The sequence below is a fragment of the Anolis carolinensis genome, chromosome 2 (genome assembly GCF_035594765.1).
Source record: "Anolis carolinensis isolate JA03-04 chromosome 2, rAnoCar3.1.pri, whole genome shotgun sequence".
NCBI lineage: Eukaryota > Metazoa > Chordata > Lepidosauria > Squamata > Dactyloidae > Anolis > Anolis carolinensis.
The window spans coordinates 154,645,727-154,670,770 of record NC_085842.1 but is presented as its reverse complement, the minus strand read 5'-3'; the positions used below and the strand labels follow the sequence as shown (position 1 = coordinate 154,670,770).

The 25,044-nt window shown below is 39.0% G+C and overlaps 1 protein-coding gene across 3 annotated transcripts in view; it reads left to right on the top strand.

The window, feature by feature from the left end:
- The window catches only part of kcnj16 (potassium inwardly rectifying channel subfamily J member 16), a 67,983-nt gene that overhangs the window by 24,343 nt on the left and 18,596 nt on the right, over window positions 1–25,044 (top strand). The window contains exon 1 of one of the 3 annotated variants that reach the window (XM_062970866.1): window positions 17,521–17,703. The exons of 1 other annotated variant lie outside the window; for it this stretch is intronic. The gene's annotated coding sequence lies outside the window, so the exon portion shown is untranslated. Of the gene's footprint in view, window positions 1–17,520; window positions 17,704–19,966; window positions 20,149–25,044 lie in introns of those variants that run through there. One more of the 3 variants, XM_003224671.3, reaches the window with a different exon arrangement.

The following is a 25,044-nucleotide window of genomic DNA, read 5'->3' as shown; positions in this document are numbered from 1 at the left end:
ACTTAAAGTAAACAGCAAAACTACACACCCAAAACCCACAAAACTTGGCCACAAAACACATGGTCATCCCAGCTTTGTTTAGACATCAAAAAAACAAGAAAAATAAAGTCCTAATTAGAGGGAGAGGAAGAATTGTTTTTTTCCCATTGCTGCCAGTTAGAAGGCTAAGCTCCACCCACTTTGTCTCCTACCAACCCACTCAGCCATTTAATGGTGCCCAGGCCGCTTCAGTCAGGCCTCTTCCACACTGCCTATAAAATATAGATTATCTGATTTGAACTGGATTATATGGCAGTGTAGACTCAAGGCCCTTCCACACAGCTATATTACCCATTTATAATCTTATATTATCTGCTTTGAACTGGATTATCTTGATTCCACACTGCCATATAATCCACTTCAGTGTGCATTTTATACAGCTGTGTAGAAGGAGCCTCATATAATCCAGTCCTAAAAAGATAACATAAGATTATAAATATACAGTAGAGTCTCACTTATCCAACATAAACACCCCAGCAGAACGTTAGATAAGCCAATATGTTGGATAATAAGAAGGGATTAAGGAAAAGTCTATTAAACGTCAAATTACTTTATGATTTTACAAATTAAGCACCAAAACATCATGTTATACAACAAATTTCACAGAAAAAGTAGTTCAATGTGTGGTAATGCTATGTAGTAATTACTGTATTTATGAATTTAGCACCAAAACAACACAATGTATTGAAAACATTGACTACAAAAACATTGACTACTAAAAGGCTGACTGCGTTGGATAATCCAGAACATTGGATAAGTGAATGCTGGATAAGTGAGACTCTACTGTAATATGAAATAATTACTGTGGTATAATAGTACAGAACAATATAATCTCTGAAACCAGGACAGTAAATAAAGAGCAACATTCTGAAAGCAAGGAAATTGGGAATTCCAGAAAGGAAACAATCTGGGCCAGCTAACACTTCCCAACAAAGGATTTTCCCAGGCAGGAAGCAAACAGGCTTTGAAGCTGCAAGGCCATTAAATGCTAATCAAGGTAGCTAATTGCAGCATTCATACCTGCCACACTGAGACTATTAATTGCTATTCAAGGATTCTGCAAGGTAGAAAGCGGCCATGCTTGCAAGCAGCAAGGCTATTCAGTGCTATTCAACCTGACCAACCATGATTTCACCGAGATAGAAAACCCCCAAGCTCTGAAGTCACAAGGTTACTCCGTCCCATTCAACCTGGCCTAACAAGGATGCTCTATGTAGAAAGCGGCCAGGTTTTTAAGCTGCAAGACTACTCAGTGCAGTTCAAGCTGGCCAAACAAGTATTCCCCTACTAAGGAAGTAGCCAGGCTTCAAAGCGGCTCTTTGATTGAGGGTGCTACTCCAGCTACTCCAGAAAACAACCAGGCTGCAAGGCTATTCACTGCTATTCCACCTGGCCAACAAATGATTCCCATAAGCCACAGCAACGCGTGGCTGGGCAAAGCTAATGTTTGTATAAAACATTGTGCCAGAAAGCAACAGAAATACAATAAAATGGATAAATCTTACTTTCACACTCCTTTATGATCCTGTGTTGTAGGGCAGGACATAAATATTTCAATTAATACATAATCAAACACTGATTAAACTTTAAAACCATAAATCTGAAATGACTCTTTCCCCTTCCCAATGCATGATGCTGTTCTAGACTTTTAATGACCTTGAAATGTTATCTTTTTGCACATCTAAAGAACAGGTTATGGGAGAATGTGAACCTGATAATTACCTTACACTCCTAGGAATGGCTTTCTCACATAATAGTGCCTTCTGGCTAAACACCTAGTCAGTGTATTGAACTCTGAGAACCTTACTCTTAAAAAGTTGAACTCTGCCAAATCTAGTAAATTTTGTATAAGTTTTCTATATTTAAAATTAATGTGAATCAGGAAATGTGAATGAGAGCATGGCCTCTCCAGATTAGAATTCTGTTCGACCTTCCCAAATTTTTATAATTGTAGTAACTTAAAACTTCTGTTAGAGAGGTAGCTTGGGCTTGAGAAAGAGGGCAGATATGCACAATGTACACTTACACAGCCAAATCCAGGGTGGTGATGTTGATGTTGTCGTTAACTGTCATCAAGTCGTCTTTGACTTATGAATGAAAGACCTCCAAGTCACCCGGGTTGTATGAGGGTTGAATGAAAAGTAATGCCTCCACCTTCATAACTCCTCAACAGATGGCAGTACTGGTATGTGGTAGGTACTGGCTTGTACAGTAGACTCTCCTCTACTGTTCCATTTGGCGGGAAGCCTTAGCATTGAATGATTGTGTTGTTAAAATGCAAAGTATGGAAACCTGCGCAGACTCAATGCGACTTAAGCAACGTGCAGTCATTGAATTCTTGACAGCAGAAGGTGTCACCCCAAAGCAGATTCATCAGAGAATTCAAGTTGTTTATGGTGATTGTATTGATGTGAGTACTGTGTGTCATTGGGTGAGTAAGTTTAAAGATGTTGAGGTGGGAACATCTGACTTGTATGACAAACCAAGAGTTGGACATCCTGTAACAGCAACCACTGAGTTTCACAAGCAAAAGCTTGACAGATTGATTCAGGATGATCATCGTTTCACTCCGAGAGAAATTTCAAGCATAATCGGCATTTCACAAGAATGTGTGGGTCACATTATTGCTTTGCTTGGCTATCGGAAGATCTGTACATGATGGGTACTGTGTGACGCTGGTTGCGGAAACAGAGTGTCGACTTCTTCTGTGATGGCTTATGTAGTAAAGTCAACTATCATTCAACTATTTCCTCTTTGAAGGGATAAATTAAGGGGAAGGGATATTGCTTTTCATTCATTTTCCTGCAGAGAAAGGGGTTTTTCAAGTAAGATTTGCAGTGCACGTTCTCCCAATATTCTTGGGTTGTGAAGTGTTCTGGTACATTTACTGCAGTAAGACACATTTTGCACAGAATACATTGATTTATACAGTATCCGGTTCCAACTAGAATATATCCAGTAAGTTAGGGGGATTTACTCAACATTCAGAAATTCATTACATAGGTTCAACTCTATTTAGAACTAATAGAATTTGGCCCACTTTTTCCTGTGCAGAACCTTTACCTTTTGAGCAAAACAAGTGGGATGTTTCAGGGAAAAAATTCTCCAAAACAAAACAGAAACACAGGTATTTCTCTGAAGAAGAATTGCCTGTAATGTTTCTTAAGACAATACGGAGAAGAATTCTGTACAAAGATCTTGATTCCCTGCTACACTAAGAAACTAGAGTTGTCCATGAGTGCAAGGATTATATAAGCAAGATTTACATTTCCCATATAACTTACTTCTTTCCTTGTTCACCTATCCTTCTTGTGAAAGCAGCATAGATTGTTTGCACAGCTCTTTATAAACCTCTCTGTAAACCCAACTAATAAAACATCTTGTCTACATGCAACCCCTGTAAAAATGAGGTTCTCAGAAAATTCCAGGAGAGGAACGATTACACAGAGGGAAGCAAAAAAGATTCAGACATTTTGAAGCAGACTGGAATGGGTAAATGACACTACTTCATGGAGGGTGGAGAAATCACAAGTTAACAGGTATGTGGTGGGAAAAATGTACATCACTTGGTTTCTTAGCATTTGATGACTTAATTCTTGATGACTAACAATTGATGTGTGAAGTGACGGTACTGAAACAATTGTGTCTGAATGACGTAGTTTGCTGGGTCTTGACTGTCTTCCTGCTTTCTGTTCTTTTAACATCAGAAGGAAATGCCATTTCTAAGGCATTTTAATTGTGGTGAGTTTAAGAGGCCAATTTGCTACTGCAAGTAAATTTGCATGAATTATTTATACAGAATTAATTTTTACTAAGGAACCAAGACTGATTGCTTTCATGTCAGTTCACTTTGGCAGCATCTGTGTTATGTAGTTGGTTATAGCTATTCATCAGCTACTACAACAATACAAAGCAGAGCTCTCTCTCTACGCAAAGCAGACCATTTATCCATAATTTTCCCCAAGGACTGAGATTTCAGGTACAAAAGTAAAATGTAGTGATGGCTCCTAATGATGTCCTCCTGATGTCATATGGACCAGGTCCTGGTGATGTTCACCCTCTGCACATAGTATTTTATGTCCAGGTTTTAAAGTAATTGATGTGTTTATGCTGTTTTATATTTATTTTGTTATACTGTTTTAATTCATGGATTGTGTTTTAACCTATGTTTATGCTGAGCTTGTCCCCATGTGAGCTGCCCCGAGTCCCTTCGGGAAGATGGAGGCAAGATATAAATTAAAGTTATTATTATTATATTTTATTTTATGACACAGCAAACAAGATAGATATCATTGCACAAAATCCCAGTAGGGTGGCCTTTTGCAGTTGGCAAATCGTGATTTTGTCAATGTCTATTGTTTCCAAATGCCGGCTGAGATCTTTTGGCACGGCACCCAATGTGCCGATCACCACCGGGACCACCTGCACTGGTTTCTGCGAGAGTCTTTGAAGTTCAATTTTGAGGTCCTGATAGTAGCTGAGTTTTTCCTGTTGTTTTTCATCAATGCGACTGTCACCTGAGATGGCAACATCAATGATCCAAACCTTTTTCTTTTCCACAACTGTGATGTCTGGTGTGTTGTGCTCCAGAACTTTGTCAGTCTGGATTCGGAAGTCCCACAGTATCTTTGCGTGTTCATTTTCCAATACTTTTGCAGGTTTGTGATCCCACCAGTTCTTTACTGCTGGCAGGTGTATCAATGAATCATTTGGGCCACATGGTTGTGCCTCTGTTTGTAGTCTGTCTTTGTGATTTTCTTACAGCAGCTGAGATTTCATCATCTTCCTTGCACAGTCTGCATTTTGGGTCATCAGCTGATTTTTTGATCTTGGCCTTAATTGCATTTGTTCGGATGGCTTGCTCCTGGGCTGCAAGGACCAGGCCTTCTGTCTCCTTCTTCAGGGTCCCATTCATGAGCCATAGCCATAGCCAGGTCTTCTCCTTATCAGCTTTTCCTTCAATAATAATAATAATAATAATAATAATAATAATAATAATAATAATAATAATAATAATTATTATTATTATTATTATTATTATTATTATATGTCACTAGGGTGCTGTTACAAGAAGCAATCCCTAGTAATGTCACTGAGCATATCACTTTCAGTATCACACATAGTTACACAGAATTTGCCATTCAAATACAAAACACTGAAGTGTAATATATTAGAAAAAATATACACACACAAACATTTTGAAGACTTTTATATATGGCAAAATTCTTGTTCTAAATATACTATACTTATTTTCCTTATGAGTTACCTTAAACCTAGTTATGAAAACATACAATGAAATCTTTATGTGCCTTGAACCAGAGGTAGGAATTGTGTGGCCATACAAATCTCACTGTCCTGTAACTCAAGGCAGCCCTGGCTTGTATGGCCAAGGTGGGAAATGGTTGGAATCAGACAGACCAGAAATTTGGGTCTTATCATGCTTTTCGCTGAGGTGCCCAAACGACGCCTCAGGTAAAAGCGAATTAATTCAGAACAAAGCAGAGTTTACCTGCTTTGTTCCAAATTAATTAGATACCTATTAGATCAGGGCCTTCCTGAAAGGCCCAGGTCTAATGGGGTGAGTCCCCATTGTAATCTTACACTTTTTGGGCTCATGTTTTATACATGTGTTTATATTTGTAAGTTGCCCTGCGTCCCCCCTCGGGGGTGTGAAGGGCGGGGTAGAAATGTTGTAATAAATAAATAAATAAATAAATAAATGGCCATGTGACATTTTTGTTTCCTTGAAATCTTGCTCTTACTATTTAAAAATACAAAACAAAAAACTTGCTATGCTATTTCCAATGTATGGAAGGGATAATGAATCTGAGTGTCTAAAACCCACTATTCATCAGGAATTTCAATGTAGGCATAAGTAAGATCAACTTGTATTCTTCAGCTTTGTTGCTTTGAAGAATAATTCATACATGAGTATTTTCTGAGTGCTTCCAGACATGTGATGTTTGTTTTACAACTTAAAAGGGGGAGGGATTACACCTTACAACAAAATGCTAGTAAAAATGGACTTGTGCCTGTTAGACCAGAGAACAGGGTTATGAATCCCTACAGGCTTGCGGCATCAGGTAACACTCAATTCTCTTGCAATAAAACACTTTTCTTATTTCCATGAATTCAACAACTGCTCCTTCAGAACTGTTTGCCTTTGCAATTACTTCACTGTTGTTAAATGTGTTTTCTTTGCGAATGAAAGGGTACTTTGAATGGTAATGTTCTTGTTCTTTCTGAAAAGACTATATGATCTCTGTTGCTTCCCAAAGAGATTGAGCTGGAATGGTCTGCAATTTAGTAAACCACAATGCTGAAAATCATGTAAAATGACTATGAATCTAGCTATATCCTGGCTGCGGACTCCTAAAATCTTGGAAAAATTTGTTTTCTGAGTTATGGAAACCATTTTTTTTGAATACTTATCCAATCACCTAAAGTTTGATTATTGAAAGCTTCTAGTTTATATTAAATTGTATTCAATGTTTCACACTCAAGGAACAGAATTAAAATCTAGAGTTGGGCCATGATATTTTGCTGATGGATGTAAGATATGAGATGGTGTCGGTCATCCGTTTCACCTAAAGAGAATGACTGGGTAGACAGTTGGATTCTAATTAATGTTGCTCATAGAACAACAGAATACTTTATTGCTCCTGAGGACAAAAATACTATTTGGGGTATATAAGAGAGGCTGAATGGAAAATATTATGTAGACTTTTGTGCTCTCCAGCATCTGCAAAGTAGGGCCAATTCATCACTCTTCCCAATGGTTGGGAAGATCCCAATATATTTTCTCCTCTAATGCCAGTAATTTTAAAATATAGTCTTGATTATGTGATATCAAAAAACTGTATACTCTGTAACTACATATCACGAAAATTGTGTTGTGAAAATTTGTGGAGTCATGAATAATTGTGGACAGCCAATTGCTAGGTGAAATTCTTCTCCATCATTCAATGTTTTTCTTGCTCTCTTCTTCACTTTTCTCTGGGATATCTAGTATATGCTTTAACATCCTCATTGGTGGCTTGCTGGGAAATTTCTTAACTGCATATAGATAAATAAGAAAATAAGTACTCACATTTGCATTTTTATAATAGTAAACATTTTAGTAGGCTGTGACAAAACCAAAAAATGGTTACCTTTATTTATTATTTATTTATTACATCACTTCTACCCCACCCTTCTCACCCATCAGGGGACTCAGGACAGCTTACAATATAAACATATACATTAAAAAAAAACAATTTACATCAGATTTAAAAAAACATCGAGATTAAAAATTACAATAAAATTAAGAATATACATTTAAAAACATACAGCTCAGTGTGATGTGGACAAGAGCAAAATCCCATGAGTTAGTTTTAAATCTTAATGCTATTCCATACTTTTTCCTTTATGTGAAAGGATACTAGACAGCCACTCCATATTCCTGTAGCTGCCCCATATTCCTGTTTTCTCTTCTTCCTAGACAACTCATGAATAAATGTATTTTGACTGTAGTATTTAGACTGCCTTTTGTTTTATTTATGTGGGTGCAGGAGGGTTGCATGGTTGCCAAAGCAATAATCCAAAATGAAATCAGAACCTTTGAGCAACCTAGAGAATGCAACTCTACAGGGGTTGCAACAATGTGAAGAATTTTAATTACTATGAAAAAATAGCCAGCATTGCCATCATAGCTGCCTGTGATTTATAGTGTCTCGCTTGACTGGTGTGACACTGTTTTTGAAATGGGCAACTGTAAATAAAGCTTAAATCAAGCATCAGGAGGAATAAGTTATAATAAATTACTAGATATTTATTTGATTTCAAATCTAGCCAAAGAATATATATTAGCTATGGGGTTAGGGAGAACATCAATTAAATCCATCCAATGCATACTGAAGACAAATGAATGGGCTGTGATATTATTATTATTATTATTATTATTATTATTATTATTATTATTATTATTTTCATCATCATCATCATTATTATCACAAAGCAGACAACAAGGACTCAATTCTCATGGCAGTTCTGGATTTTTCCTGAAATCACACTCAAAGCATATCCTGAACCTGTGGCTTTGTGCACTCAAGCATTCCCTGAAAGCCAAGGTAAAGGGGTGTGGAGGGACATGCCAATAGACCAGTTGAAAATACAAGGCCCGCTCAGAATTCAACAGTTCTGGAGGAGTTTAAGATCACTACTTAAATCCTTATGCTGCTAGACTCACCCTGTTCCTCTTCTCCAAATAGGGATGTTATTTCTCATTACAGATATACAGGTTGAGAAACTTTTATTTGGATTTCTGAAATCCCTGATTATCTGCATGGATAGTTGGTTACAATAGGGATTTGATTTCTGATAGTTCCGTTTATGTGAGCTTTGTGTCATGGGCAAAATGATTTTTAAAATTAAGTATAAAAATACTCCCAGGCTTTGTAAGCAAGGTGTATTTGAAATATAAATCAATGTTGTGTTTAGACTAGGATCTCATCTCCACGATATTCCATTATTGTCAAAATTGCTAGTACAGACTTTCAAAAATCTGGGGACAAAAATATGATATCAAAACACTTCAAAAAAGATATAGTTTTGGACTTTGCTCTTTCAACATATCAAAAAGTGAGTATCACAGTGGGATGAATTATTATAGAAATCTAAATTCTAAGATTTACTTCAGTGTTTTTCTATGTGTGTAAGGCTCTAATTTCTGAAATAAACATTTTTAATGGGAAAGGATTATAATCCACCCCTTGAGTCTAGGTGTTCTTTGAACCAATTGGCCATTATATGCCTTCCAGAAACATATTTGTGGTGCATGAGGTGCCAGGCTCTCCTGGATGGGCCACTGTCACTTATGGCTTCTCCCTTCTCCCACACAAAGATTTATTGGATGTTTTGTTTTGTTTATTTAATTGGAACTGCATAAAATCTCTGGCCTACCACTTTTTCCGTACATATACCTGAGTCCAACTGGTGAAAAGCCTCGTACTCCCCAACCCCCACAAATTTATGGATATCTGAGATAGATAGTATTAGAACCCCATCACATTGGTGATTTTCAGTATCCTAAGATACCTGCTGAATGCCATCAGACGATGCACAGCAACTTCCTGTGGGGGTCAATCATTCTAGGGGCTTTCCGCATTCTCATAGAAAAGAACAGGGCTAACATGGGGGGAAGCTGGGCAGCGATGCTTCCCTCCATGGGATAAATAAGTGAGCGATGCAGGCAAACTGGGGTGCAGAGTAATGGTTGCTCTGCTGCCCACCAAATTATCCACAATGCCTGGTAAATCTCCCTGCTATCACCCATAAATTGGACCTCAATGTCATGAGGTCCTATCAGTCCGTGTTATGTTTTCCTTAGATTAATTCTGGCAATGATGAAAAATCAGTAAAGCTAGACAGCAGTACAGAATTTGCTTGTCTTGCTCAATTTGTTCCTGAATGAGAAGAGGATAGTGAAGACTTGGTAAACATTCCAGGGTGTGCATGTGTTCTTTGAATTGAGTTATATCAGTAAGAACAAAGATATCTGCATTTCTTATTTGAAAAACATGTTAAGATTCAATGACTGTCATTGAGTCCCAAGGACCCATAATGTCCTAACATTTGCTTGGACTTGTATGCTGTTCCATTTGAGGTTAGTCTACAAAGAAGGATAGGGAGATCTGTGTTCTTAAGGAATGCTTGCTAACAATGATTTACCATTTGTTGGCAGCAAAAATTCTTCTTTTCTGCTTTCCTCAGGATGTTTTGTGATGTCACTGGCCCTGACTTGTTTTTCACTGCATATAACATTACTGGCTGTCTTCCAAATTGTTGTCTGTTATCTATGCTTCCTGCACAGGGTGTAAACTGCAGTAAACAGCACAGTTGTTCTCCACTGAAGAGATTCAGCATTAGTTATATTCTCCACTTAAGCTTTTCATGGTGATAGATGACTGGATATGACCTGGATATATGTAATGTCTAAAGTACAGAACATTCTTCTGAAATCTGCCAATGGTACTTGATTCAACAGCAACACGCCTGAATTTGGGGTTGTTATGTGTTTTTCGGGCTGTATGGCCATGTTCCAGAAGTATTCTCTCCTGACGTTTCGCCCACATCTATGGCAGGTATCCTCAGAGGTTGTCTAAGGTCACCTCACAACCTCTGAGGATGCCTGCCATAGATGTGGGTGAAACGTCAGAAGAGAATACTTCTGGAACATGGCCATACAGCCCGGAAAACATACAACAAACCTGTGATCCCAGCCATGAAAGCCTTCAACAACATACCTGAATTGTTCATATGCCTAAATTATCATCTATACCTGTTATAATCACAAATCACCCATAAGACAAATTTATGTAAGTCTATAGTTAAGATACTGCATTCTCAAACGGCTCTGTGATGATGGAGCTCCATTGTCCTGAGTACTTCCACTCCAAAAAGTCTACCTCTTAAATCAAGTAGTAGACCAACTTAAGGGTTTCTGAACTACTGAAAATTAGAATGCAGATTAAAATGCTGGAGAATGCCAACTGCAACTGCGCTTACAGTTGTAGGATTCACTGAGTTGAGAAGTTGAAGAGATCCTTCAGAGGTCCTACCACAGCCACATGGCTCAATGCAACCTGAGATAGGGAAAATGCTGTAATAATAATTAGGTTGTTGTATGTCTTTTGGGCTGTGTGGCCATGTTCCAGAATCATTCTCTCCTGACGTTTCGCCCACCTCACAACCTCTGAGGATGCCTGCCATAGATGTGGGTGAAACGTCAGAAGAGAATACTTCTGGAACATGGCCACACAGTCCAAAAGACATACAAAAACCCCGTGATCCTGGCCATGAAAGCCTTAGACAACACATGTAATAATAATTTCTTATTGCTTCTGGTCGGGGCATAAGAGAGTGAGTTTAGGGGATCATGTTGATCGTTAATGACTGTATTTGTACATTGAAAAATGTATGAGATCTAAATTTAAATTATGGCTTACTATCTTGCAAATGCTGAAGAAGATGCCATTGAACTTTTTTTTTCTAGGGGCTTTCTAATTACTGCCACATTATATAAAGTAGATATAACATATAGTCATACTTTCAATTCAAATGGCAAATGTTACAGGAGACAGCTATATAAACCAGAATATCAAGGCAGAAAATCCCACACTATCTGCTTTGAACTGAGTTATTTGAGTCCACACTGCCATAGAAGAAAATGTGGGATTATAGTCAGCTATGTGGAAGGGGCCGAGTTGGAATGGGGAATCATGGCACTGGATCTTATCCATGTGATGAGGTCCCTAGTTCCTCAACTCTTTTATATGCTACATGGAAAGTTAAACTTTAATTGTTGAAGGTATGAATCCCACTCACATGTTTAAACTATTAACCTGCAATAAACTGTACAGACTATGAAGTGTTGTGACTGTAATACATTAACTTCTCAAAGGTCAATTGTATCTATACAGAAGGCCAAGAAAGTTTTGTTTCCTCAAACATTCTTCAAGAGTTGCTTAACAACAATAAAATCATCTCAAGGCCAGTTTAGACTGATTTTTCTTGTACCTGTTGTTATTGCTAATTCTTTATATACATATCTCAGTTAGTGGCTTTATGATAAGGATCTATTCACTCATTTCGTTATGTTTGTCTTTGAGGAATAAAATAAATCTTTGCTTGGCATAATAATATGATTGTATTCCAAGCCAAAATGAATTAAGCGTGGAGCAGCCATCTGAGTAGCAGATTTAGAAACATGTTAACTTGTACTGTAAGTGTACTGTAAGACATTGTAATATTTATAAGTTTTTGACTTTGTTATTTATTTGTATCACTATCTTTCCTTGAGGCACAATATATCATACCCCTTATTGCAATGTAGTGCAGTATAGGTGTACGTCTCTTAACTCATTGGGATTTGATATCCAGAATAGTGTGTACAGTATTAAAGCAGGGTTTTGAATCCAGGTTATTTCAGTCAAGAGCCAAATCTGATGTTGGAACAAGTGAGAGCTACCCAGTCTTAATAGAAAGGTGGATTACAACTAATGCCCTGATTAGGAGCCTGGTGGCGAAGTGTGTTAAAGCGCTGAGCTGCTGAACTTGCAGACCAAATGGTCCCAGGTTCAAATCCCGGGAGCGGAGTGAGCGGCCGCTGTTGCTCCAGCTTCTGCCAACTTGGCAGTTCGAAAACATGCCAATGTGAGTAGATCAATAGGCACCACTCCGGCGGGAAGGTAAGGCACTCCATGCAGTCATGCCGGCCACATGACCTTGGAGGTGTCTACGGACAACGCCTGCTCTTCGGCTTAGAAATGGAGATGAGCACCAACCCCCAGAATCAGTCATGACTGGACTTAACGTCAGGGGAAACCTTTACCTATAATGCCCTGATAGTTATCAGCTCATCTAGTGTATCAAGGTGATTATGTGAAGCTCAGTCATGTAACTATAATCAATACTTTTGTATTTCTTTTGTTTTAATCTACTATCTTAAACTCGTTGTTATTCTCATTAAGTCGCACACTTTATCTGATGTTTCTACACTAACAGATTCAAGACCAGGGTGTTTCAGAGGTGGTTTTTCCTCAACTGATTCTTCTGCTCATAACAAATGGAAGTCCCAGCTGTTTATTAAATTTATAGTAACAGGCATTTCCACTGTTCTGCAGAGGTGGGATTGCACACTCTTAGGGCCCTTCCACACAGCCATATAACCCAGAATATCAAATCTGAAAATTCCCACAGTATCTACTTTGAACTAGGGTATCTGAGTCCAAACTGCCATATATTCCAGTTCAAAGTAGATAATGTGGGATTTTATTCACCATGTGGAAAGGGCATTACCAGTGTTACTGGTAAGGTTTCCCATGCCAAACTTAAATTTGCTGTTGAGTCACATTAAATGTGCCAAACAGCTATTGAGCAGCAACAGTAGTGGGCAGAGCATCTCTCAGGCCCCTTCTACACTGTCCTTATATCTCAGGATCTGATCCCATGTTATCTGCTTTAAATTGGATTATATGAGAGCCCTTCCAGACAGGCCCTATATCCAAGGATCTGATCTCAGGATTTCTGTTTATCCCAGATTATCTGGCAGTGCAGACTCATATAATCCAGATTAAAGCTGATATGGAGCCCCTGGTTGTTCAATGGGATAAAGCCCTTGTGCCAGCAGGACTGCTGACTCAAAGGTTGGGTTGCTGACCTGATGGTTACTGGTTCAAATCCAACCCGGGGAGAGCACAGATGAGCGAGGACATGAGAGAAGCCTCCCACAAGGATGATAAAAACATCAAACATCCAGGAGTCCCCTGGGCAACGTCCTTGCAGGCGGCCAATTCTCTCACACCAGAAGTGACTTGCAGTTTCTCAAGTCATTACTGACATGAAAAAAAATCTATGGAGATAAGTGCCAGTGAGAAGGAAATGATTTATTCAGACTCATAGATACTTCACAAATTTTATCAGTAAATCCTCTCTTCCCCTAATTACAACCACTTACTCTGAGAGATGTTTTAGACAGGGATAACACAGATCTGCCAGGCAGGTTATTCAGTTTCCTTGTTTTTGAGTCTCAGGGCAGGGGTTCTCTGCCATGTAACCCTTTTTGAAACAAAAGTTTCTCGTGGAAATATAGAACACACACACACATATCTATCAGGCATGGAGAGTATTTGTGTGAACTAATTCATATAATGCAAAAAAGAAAGAAAGAGCAATGGAATATTTAAAATGAAGAATAGTTTTAACCAACATAAACTTAACAGTATTTTAGTGGAAGACCCCCAGGGCCATCCAGTCCAACCCCCTTCTGCAGGAAAAGCACAATCAATACACCCCTAACAGATGGCCAACGGGTCTTTGTAATAATAATAATAATAATAATAATAATAATAATAATAATAATAATAATAATAATAAGGTAAAGGTTTCCCCCTGACGTTAAGTCCAGTCCTGTCTGACTATGGGGGTTGGTACTCATCTCCATTTCTAAGCTGAAGAGCCAGCGTTGTCCGTAGACACGTCCAAGGTAATGTGGCCGGCATGATTGCATGGAGCGCCGTTACCTTCCCGCCGGAGCGGTACCAATTGATCTACTCACATTGGCATGTTTTCGAACTGCTAGGTTGGCAGGAGGTGGAGCTAACAGCGGGTGCTCATGCCGCTCCCGGGGTTTGAACCTGGGACCTTTCTGTCTCCAGCCCAGTGCTTTAACGCACTTCGCCACCGGGGCTCCTTTTAATAATAATAATAATAATAATAATAATAATAATAATAATAATAATAATAATAGCAGAAACCCCAGAGGCCATTCAACCTAACTCTTTTCTGTCATATTGGAAAAATACAATCACACAATCAAAGACCCATCTGAGAGGTGGGAGGAAAATAGGGTTTTCGAAGGAAAGAAAGCTGGATGGGGGGGATGTGTCTGGGTGGCAAGAGAAAGAATCTGGGCAGCGAGGGAGGTGAGGGAGAAAGGGTCTTTGCCCAGCAGCTCCAAACATTAATTTTTTTGCACTTCTCAGGAGGAGGGAAAAGGATGTGGGAAGCAGTATGGAGCCAGCACAGATCCTCACTGCAAGGGTGGCAGATTCATTCCCCTGATTCTCTAGATCAGGGGTCCCCAAACTAAGGCCCGGGGGCCGGATGCGGCCCTCCGAGGTCATTTACCTGGCCCCCGCCCTCAGTTTTATAATATAATATATTGTATATACATATAATATTGATAATCATATTATAATGTAATACAATATAACACTAATAATAATACCATAAAATAATATTAATTACATACTCTATATTACATATAATATTACTAATAATATTACAGTATAGTGGTATAGTTCAATAAAGTAATATATAGATGCTAATATTGTGCTATGCTAATAATATAATATATTGTATGTACATATAATTTGTAAGCCACCCTGAGTCCCCTTTGGGGTGAGAAGGGTGCGATACAAATGTAGTAAATAAATGCAGTAAATAAATAAATAATAATTAAATACATTTTAGGCTCGCCCAAAGTCTGAAATGACTTGAAGGCACACAACAACAACAACAACAACAACAACAACAACAACAACAACAACAACAGCAACCCTAATTAACTTGACTATCTCATTGGCCAGAAGCAGAAGCACACTTCCCATTGAAATCCTGATAAATGTATGTTGGTTAAAATTATTTTTATTTTCAAATATTGTATTGTTCTTTCGTTGTTGTTGTTGCTGTTGTTGTTGTTTTTGTATTACAAATAAGACATGTGCAGTGTGCATCAGAATTTGTTTGTATTTTTTTTTTCAAATGATAATCCGGCCCCACAACAGTCTGAAGGATAGTGGACCGGCCCTTGGCTTAAAAAGTTTGAGGACCTCTGCTCTAGATCATCGGTGAAGCCAGGTGAAGTTGGACGCTTCACCTGGCCGGTGTGATAATATTTATTTATTTATTTATTTTATTACAATATTTATATCCCACCCTTCTCACCCAATAGGGAACTCAGGGCGGCTTACAATGAAACACATATATAAAATTGTACTTACTTACTTAGGTGATCCCTCATAGTTTGAGTAGGATTGTCTTCCATCTTTGGTGTCTTGGGGGTGGGTTCTTAGGTGGTTGAAGAGACCTATTCTTGATATGCATGTTCTCCTGCAGTGAGGACATCGGTTTCCAGGTGGAAGACGGTCCCGGTTAGGGTTGGCTTGATGGGCCTTCTTCTTGACACGTTTCTCCCTTAAGCCCTCCATTCATGCCTCTTCGAACTCCGCATTACTGCTGGTCACAGCTGACCTCCAATTAGAGCGCTCAAGGGCCAGGGCTTCCCAGTTCTCAGTGTCTATGCCACAGTTTTTAAGGTTGGCTTTAAGCCCATCTTTAAATCTCTTTTCTTGCCCACCAACACTACGTTTCCCATTCTTGAGTTGGGAGTAGAGTAACTTCTTTGGGAGATGGTGATTGGGCATTCGGACAACGTGGCCAGTCCAGCGGACTTGATGGCGTAGGAGCATCACTTCAATGCTGGTGGTCTTTGCTTCCTCAAGCACGCTGACATTTGTCCGCCTGTCTTCCCAAGAGATTTGCAGGATTTTTCTGAGGCAACGCTGATGGAAACGCTCCAGGAGTTGAGTGTGACCTCTATAGACCGTCCACGTTTCGCAGGCGTACAGCAGGGTTGGGAGGACAATGGCTTTGTAAACAAGCACCTTGGTATCTCTACAGATGTTCCGGTCATCAAACACTCTCTGCTTCATTCTGAAAAATGCTGCACTCGGAGAGCTCAGGCAGTGTTGTATTTCAGTGTCAATGTTGACTTTTGTGGAGAGGTGGCTGCCAAGGTAACGGAAATGGTCAACATTTTCTAATGTTACACCATTAAGTTGGTGTAAAAAATTATTCTTCCTTTGAAATTAAGAGGTAAATCTTGAAGCAAACTTAATTTTAGTAAAAAAAAACTGAGCAATATTTATACATGATTTAAGAAATATAAACAGCTTTGGTTTAGCTGTGGCAGATGCACTGCAACATAATATTTGCTATATCTTGAACTTGAAAAAGTTAGGCTCTGTAAATTTTACTTGACAAAAAGAGGTTTGTCATTTCTTCTGTCTTAGGCCCCTTCTACACTGTCATATAATCCAGATTATCAAAGCAGATAATCCACATTATCTGCTTTGAACTGGATTATATCAGTTTACACTGCCATATAATCCAGGTCAAAGCAGATAATCTGGATTTTATATGGAAATATAGATAGGGCCTTAGACCAAGAGTGTGACCTGACCTGAGTAATGCAGTGAATTTCAAAAATTGACTAGGGATTCATGCCCTGGTGTCCCAGAGTTCTAAACCAATATACAAGCCACCACTATACCACCATGGCTCCTGATAAGGGAGGTTGCCATCGGCCACAAATCCTGTGACCCAAGGCCCTCCAAAATATTTTTTAAAGTTCTGGGGTAATCATAACCGCTAGATTTTTTTTTAAAAAAATCTATATTTCTAGTCTAGTAGGGTGCAGCTATGCTGTGTTTTTAGCACATATCTGTTGCCAAAGTAGGTTTCTCTGGTCTCTAGAACTACAGTCTACTACATTTTTAAAAGATTTCTGATCATCTTCCCTAAACGTCATCTTGAAAAACATGCACAATGTTTCCAGTAGAAAAACTGAAAATCTTGTGGTTATTTTGAACATGCATTCAAAAATATTGAAATGACACATGAATGAAAAAAAAAAGTCAGATAGGGACAAGATGTTTCATCATCAAATGAGGGCAAATTGTTGTGGCTTTCCTCACTGTGAGAGTGTTTCCTTACATTTATTTCCTGACTAGAAAGCCGAGTTCTCTGTTTTGGAAGAATGTGAGTTGCATGCACAGTATTAAAAGAAGCAAAGCGAAACACTGCACTCATTGTGACTATTTGGGGGCAAGGAGAATGGCAACAAGACACTCGAAATGCCTGTCAGAAAGGAAGAACAAGGTAGGATGGAAGGCAGCAAATCACCAGAATACAGATGGGATAAGTTGGACAGAACCTTTGTGTCAAGATGTTCCAGCACTTGGAATGAATGAAATGGCCTGTTTGGAAGCTACCCAAAGGGAAGATCACTGAGTAGACAGGATTTCTTCTTCTTGTGTTCTCATCAGTCCAGTACCAAACAGGGTAAGAAAGATATATTCTTAATACCACTATTTAACACAGGAGCTCCATGAGTTAGTGTGTTCTGTGAATAGTAGTCAACACTATTATAAATGACTTTGATGATGGAATAAGGGCAACATATCAAATTTACAGATAAATTAGATATACAGAAGAAGTGCAGCTAGATATAAATTAGATATAAAGAAGTGCAGCTAACACCCCAAAGGACAGGATCAAATTTCAAAATGGCCTTAACAAGTTAGAAAGCTTGGCCAAAAATGAACAACATGAATTTCAACAGGGAGAAAGGCACAGAAGTAGGATGACTGACACCTGGCATGAAAAAAACACAGTGAATTTGACTAGACCACAAGTTGAATACAAGTCTAGAGTGTGATGCAGCAGAAAAAAGACAATTCAGTTCTAAGCTGCATTAATAGGAGTATAGTGTCTAGAAAGATCAAGAGAAGAAATTCAAGAAACTCTAGAAATGTTGAGTTCAAGAAAATGTTTAAATAACTACGTTGAGAAATCAAGGACATTACAGCTGTTGCCAAGTAATGCCATCTTGCATTTCCTGGTGCAATCTGAGAAGAAAATAATTTAAGAGAGGGGAAATGGCATTTCTCACAGAGAAGGGAAGGAAAAGCTCTGTAAATAAAGTATAAAAGTAAAAACCCTTCCCAAAATAAAAGGCCCTTGCTTCACAATGATCCTGAGCAGTACTTTGCTCAAGGAATCTTTAGCATGATAAAGAACCAATAGGCTACTGAGAAGGACACTTTCCCCTTCTGTACTTATGATGTTGTGATCATTGTACTAGCACTTGGTCCTAATGCTAATGCATATTGCTGTGGCAGAACATTATTGGTGGGATAAAGGCAGTTTAATGACCTCCAATGTTCCCTAGTAAACAAATTTAGATTCAGAATTATAAGTTTGTTTTACAAAGTTTTGATCTATACATTCAATGTTCACATTTATTGTACATTGCCTTGGGGGACCTAGAAGGCAAGTGGTAATACATACACCACAATAAATGATTGATTGATTCAATGAATAAATGAATGAATGAATGACTAAAATGATGAAGGGACGGAATCTGTAAGTCAGCAAAATTTCCTGTTTCATACTGCCATGGGCTCCACATTTAGAGAACTTCTATGCATTGGTTCTGAAATATCCTGCTAATAATTTAATAGCCTATGTTATATAACATTTATTATCTCAGGAAAATGGAGAGGAGGGGAGAGAGATTTCCCCTCAATGAGAAGGCTGCTCTCTCCTTTCACCACTCTTATCAGAGATGGTTACTTTTAAAAAGAATTAAGGGACAGAACTTACATTGATCTATGAATAAATTGACTTTTTGGTTTTGGGATGATGGTATTTTTAACTGAAATTTTAGACACTTGAATAAGTTTACACAGTAGATCTTAGGTTCCTGTCCTCCTACTGAAAGGAATACATTGATGTCCACCTCTGGTTGCTCTCATCAAATTAATCCAGAAGCAGGACAAACGTCATCTTTTACCCCCCCCCCCCCTCACAATTCAATACATCATCAATTTAAGCTCAACCTTGATCCGGTCCTCTCCTGTCTCCTTCAGTGTTGAATAATCTTTTTTCTGCAGCTTGAGAGACTTTTTTAATCAGAAGCAGTAGAAACATGGAAACTTTTCACTGGGATAGTGTCATGTAGCAGCAAAGCGTCACAAAAAAATCATACACAGATTATTTTAATTGTCTGCCTCCTAAAAGGCTGGCCGTCTGTATATTTTTAGAACAACCAATTTATTTATTTATTTATTTCAAACACTTGTAAGTCACATCCTCTGTCAAACTGACTCTTGAAGTGTTGCTCAAACTATACAACAAAACTCAATGCATTGTGATTTTGTTTAGTTAAAAAATAATAAAAACCATTGTATAAAATATACAAAATTTGAAAAACTAGTGCTAAAACATTAACAGAAGTTGAAAGAAACACCATTAAGCAGAACATCAGAAGCAAGTGTAAACAGAAGAGCCAATTAAAATAAAAAATGGAGAATTTAGCAAAGCCGCAACAATGATTCTGAGCCTAGCTGACTTTTACACACAACTTCTCTCCCCTCCCAATCTCGTTCTCTATCCTCTTGGTTTTGCTTAACTTTTTTTGGAAGTATCTAATACTTAATGCGGAAGCACAAGTTTGAATGGCTGCCAAGGCCATTGTGAAGTGCCCGTTTGTCCTAAATGCTCAATGAACTGTTGGAGCCAAGGTTGCTTAGCACCCCATAGAATGAAGACCTCAAGACAGAAAAGGCTAGCTAAGCAAGGTTGCCTTATGGGGTGGAGTGGGAAGTTAAATGAGAAAATTAAGAAGCATAGTTTTGTTCCGCTTCAGTAATTGCTGTGGTTCTAGCTAGGTAGCAATCTACCCTGGTGCTGATGGTAGTAGCTGCCCTCTTGGTGAACAAACTGGTGAGTGGATTTGGGGACCCTGGGTATATCATAGAATGCTTTTAAAATATTGTCTTCGTGGCTAGGTAATAATAGAATTTTGATACTTTTGTGTTGATGAAACAAGGCAAATGGTTTGTTGAACAGCTAATAACTCTTCTCTGCATAATTGAGCAACTAGGAGCTGATAAAGAATTTTAAAAAATAGAACTGGTTGATTGATTTAAATAAGGTCACACTGTCCAGATTGATAATTGCTGTGGCAAGCTTTCATTTCTAACGATGATACTGAGAGGTTCTGAGTGTGAGGATCTGACTCCATGTGCAAAGGATGATAAATTCTGTTTGCATATTGTAATGATCAAATGATAAGAATGCTAGTAGTACTAGGCTTCCTTTCGGAACAAGGCAACCTGATTGGAAACCACATGCTGTTCTACAGCAAATGAAGGGGCTGCCCTTGGGCTGAAAAGCAAGCAACACTAGACACTCAATTTCTCTGGCTTTGGTGCTTCAGAGGAGAAAGTGGATATGGGTAAGAGCTTGATCTGTAAAGACACAAAATAAGGGCTTCTTATTGAGTATCACAGGGTTGAGAACAGGGATGAATCTGGGACTGGCAGCAAGGAGAAAGGAACATGTGACTAGAACTGTGAGTGGGAAGAAAGATACGGTATTAAAGGTTACACAAAAGAAGAATAGGTAAGGGCAAGGGATGCTGGAAGAGAAGCAAGTCAGTAAAGGGGTCAGGGTCATTTGGTTCTATGAATTCCTCATCATTCAACAGCTGTCCTGCTTGATATCTCCTCTGCTCCTAATCTTCTGGATCCTCTAAAACTTTCAGAAGCTGGTCTCTCAGTTCTTCTGCTGCACATCTCCCACCACAGCCATTTAGGATGTTACCACACACACCCCACCCATTTCTAAAAACAAAAAGTTGTAATCCATTTTTGAAATGAAGTACAATGAAGCCCATCACATGAAGAAAGAAGACTTCCTGTCTCCATTCATAATGCTTCATTAAAGAAATGGGTTGAAAATGTTAAGAAATTGTGTGGGGAAATAGGATAAAACTGTGAAAATATTGGGTTGGTATCTGTCAGAGTTGTCCACGTTGAATTGTTTCAGTGGCATTGGTGAAGGGGCGTTCCTATGGATGGTCTCATACAAAGCAGCGATGTCCCTGTAACTTGTCTGATCCTTACACAGTATTTTTTTTAATTAAACGTATTCAGTCAAAATTGCCCAACTTCAGGAGATTGCTACTTTGCTTTCACTTATTAAGATGCTTTAAGTCTCCTTGTGGAGAGAAAAAGCGGGTTATAAATAAACAGAAGAAGAAGAAGAAGAAGAAGAAGAAGAAGAAGAAGAAGAAGAATGGTTTCTAATCTTTCAAGATTGTGTTTTTTCTGCCTTCTATCTCCTTTTTTTAAAACTTGAGTTAGCAATCCATAAAAAACCAATTCAGAGGCAGAGCAGAAGAGCCCATGGAGAGAAATGTATTTATTTACAGTATTTATATTCCGCCCTTCTCACCCCGAAGGGGACTCAGGGCGGATCACATTATACACACATAGGGCAAACAATCAATGCCCATAGACACATCAAACAGAGACTGAGATAGACAGACGCAGAGGCAATTTGACCTTCTCCTGAGGGGATGTTCGATTCTGGCCACAGGGGGGAGCAGCTGCTTCATCATCCACACTGACGGCACTTCCTCATTCCAGGTCGTAAATTAGTTAAATCTGCCTCCCCACTTTTATAAATGGTACCTTATTTCCTACTTGATAGATGCAACTATCTTTCGGGTTGCTAGGTCAGCAATGAGCAGGGGCTATTTTTTATTTTTAATTGACGGGTGCTCACCCCTCCACGGGCTGGCCTCGAACTCATGACATCATGGTCAGAGTGATTTATTGCAGCTGCTCAACAGCCTGCGCCACAGCCTGGCCCCTGGGAAATGGGATTAGAACTATGTCCCCTGTCTCCTTGGGAGTGGAGGGATTGGGAGGAAGATCCCATGGAGACTGGGTTAGAAAGGTGTCTCCTGTCTTCTTGGGAATAGAGTGGGAACTGCACTTGCTCGTGTAATAAATCTAAAAACAGCTTATTTTGGGAGAAAAGGCAGGACATAACATGTGATAGGATCTGAGAAATGATACGATTTGCTTTCTAACACAATTGGACAAAAGGCCGTGGTAATATGACACTTTCTTACCCTTATCAGCATCCCTCCATTGGACTCTGATTACAGCCTGCCAGTTGGTCTGAGATACTCATTTCACTCTGTCAGTCCAAATACCTCAGCTCCCCTCCACATACCAGAAAGGGACTCATCCCCTCCTCCAGTTACGTGACACTGTGTCTCTTAGTCTGATGAACACTGCAGCTCCTAGGCTCCAAGTACATCTCTATTGACTAATTTTTCCATAACTGGTTCCAGTAAATACTGTGGGTAGCTTGCATAACAAACATACCTCGTTATTTCTTTTCTCTGAAGTTATTTTGTGCTAATGTTGCTATTTCCTAAAATAGGAATTAAAATGTATTAAGGAAAGGTATTAAGGACAATATCCCTTAGCACTTTCTGTGATACTTTGTTTCTCTCCTCCACCCAGCTCACGCTGCTTGCAGATTTCACATGTGCATAGCCTGCAGCTACAAACACACATTTCTCAGTTGTGGCCCCATGCATACAATTTTGACAGTGAAAAATGGGCAAATTGAAGGAAGGGAAAAAATTCTAATGGACTTACTGCCACTGGAATTTCCAAAATATGTAACTTATGACTATTGGCATTTTAGTAGCAAGACATGGAAAATAGCTTCCACATTAATTCCAGCTTTGGATTCTATGCTTTTACATGTCTCAGAGAAATTATGTTGTGTGTGTGTGGACAATTTGTATAAACATGATGTATACAGAAAAAATGCCCCCAGATACATTGTGTGCATAATTTTAGAATGGTTGCAGTGAACCAGAGTTTCAGCTATAATAACTGTGAAAAGTTTGGGAATTATTTTGACAGGTTATCTAGGCCATCCTTCTTAAAACAAGAAGCACTGTAACCAAAGACCCTTGCTATTATAATTTGTATCAATTGGGGGTATATGCAAACATAAGTTAACAACTCTTAAACTGAATCTGAAGCTCTGGGAAAATCTCTGACTACTATTATAGACAAAGTCATGCTCATTTAGTGGTACCCCAATGGATCAAAAGTGAGCCACTTTTGTGTTGTCGAAGGCTTTCATGGCCGGGATCACAGGATTGTTGTATGTTTTCTGGGCTGTATGGCCATGTTCCAGAATTATTCTCTCCTGACATTTCGCTGACATCTCTGGCAGGCATCCTCAGAGGATGCTAATGACTCTGAACAAAGGATTCCCCCAGGCCAGGATGAGAGGCTGGGAAGGCAATTTAATGCTAACAAAGGTGTTTAATTACAACATTCACACTGGCCTCCAACAGACAAGAGTTCTTCCCCCCACCCAGAACTTCCACAGATATATAAACCTTCCTTGCTTAGTTTCTCCATACCTCACAACCTCTGAGGATGCCTGCCACAGATGTGGGTGAAACATCAGGGGAGAATACTTCTGGAACATGGCCATACAACCCAGAAAACATACAACAACCCTGAGCCACTTTTGCTTGATCTGAAGCAAAAATACACCTTTGAACACACAAACAGGATCCCGTGGCAAAAGTAGTGGTGTAAATGATGTACAGACAGTCCTGAGTTGCAAATATCTGACTTACAACTGACTCATAGTTAAGAACACAGCTGAAATCTATCACTAGATTGATAAAGGTAAAAGTTTCCCCCTGACATTAAGTCTAGTTGTGTCCAACTCTGGGGGTTGGTGCTCATCTCCATTTCTAAGCGGAAGAGTCGGCGTTGTTCATAGACACCTCCAAGATTATGTGGCCATCATGAGTGTATGGAGTACTGTTACCTTCCCACCAGAACAGTACCTATTGATCTACTCACATTTGCATGTTTTTGAATTGCTAGGTTGGCAGAAGCTGGGGCTAACAATGGGAGCTCACTTCACTTTCCAGAGTTGAACCGCTGACCTTACAGTCAGGAAGTACAACTGATCCGCTGCAGCACCAAAGGCTCCTAATCTACCTCTAGGATGGGAAATTCATTCCTGAAAGAGTTATCATTGGGAAACTAGTTTCCAGTTTGCTTCTGAGCTCAGTTGAAGATGTTGGTGTTGATCTCAAAGCTTTAAACAACTTAGCTATGATATTGGAAAAACTGCTTCCTCCCATATGAGCCTGCCAGAAATTTGAGATCTTCAGAGGAGACCTTGTTGAGTTTCCCAACACCTCATGAAGTTAAGCTGGTGCATGCACAGAAAAGGGCTTTTGCTGTAGTACTGCTTCAACTATGGATCTCCCTATGCAAAAAATTAGGCGTCCTAGATGTTGCCAACATAGAGCAAAAAAACACCTAAACTTTTGTGCTGTTCTGATTAAGATGCCTTCATTTCATACATTTCTTACCAAAATCCTTTCTGATACCACACACATATCCATACTTGGGCTAAAACATTATTTTTGGAACTATTTAGCATAATTTCAGAATGCATATACAATATATTTTCTTATAGCTTTTTTATACCTTTTCTAAATCTGTTAGCTCAAAGAGGCATCACAAGACCGGCTGGAGTATTGACCTGAAGCACCCTTACTAAGGAGACATTTTGTTGTGATGATGACTTATATTTCTACCCTGAACAGCTGTGTGGTGGGCACATTATATGCATGTTATGTATAAATCTACCAAGTTTGCATTTTCTAACTTATGTTATACAATCCTGTTACAAAACCAATGCCCACCAGTAGTTATTCCCACATACTGTTGGTAGCTAAGCATTGTTGTGTGCAGTGGAAAAATAAAC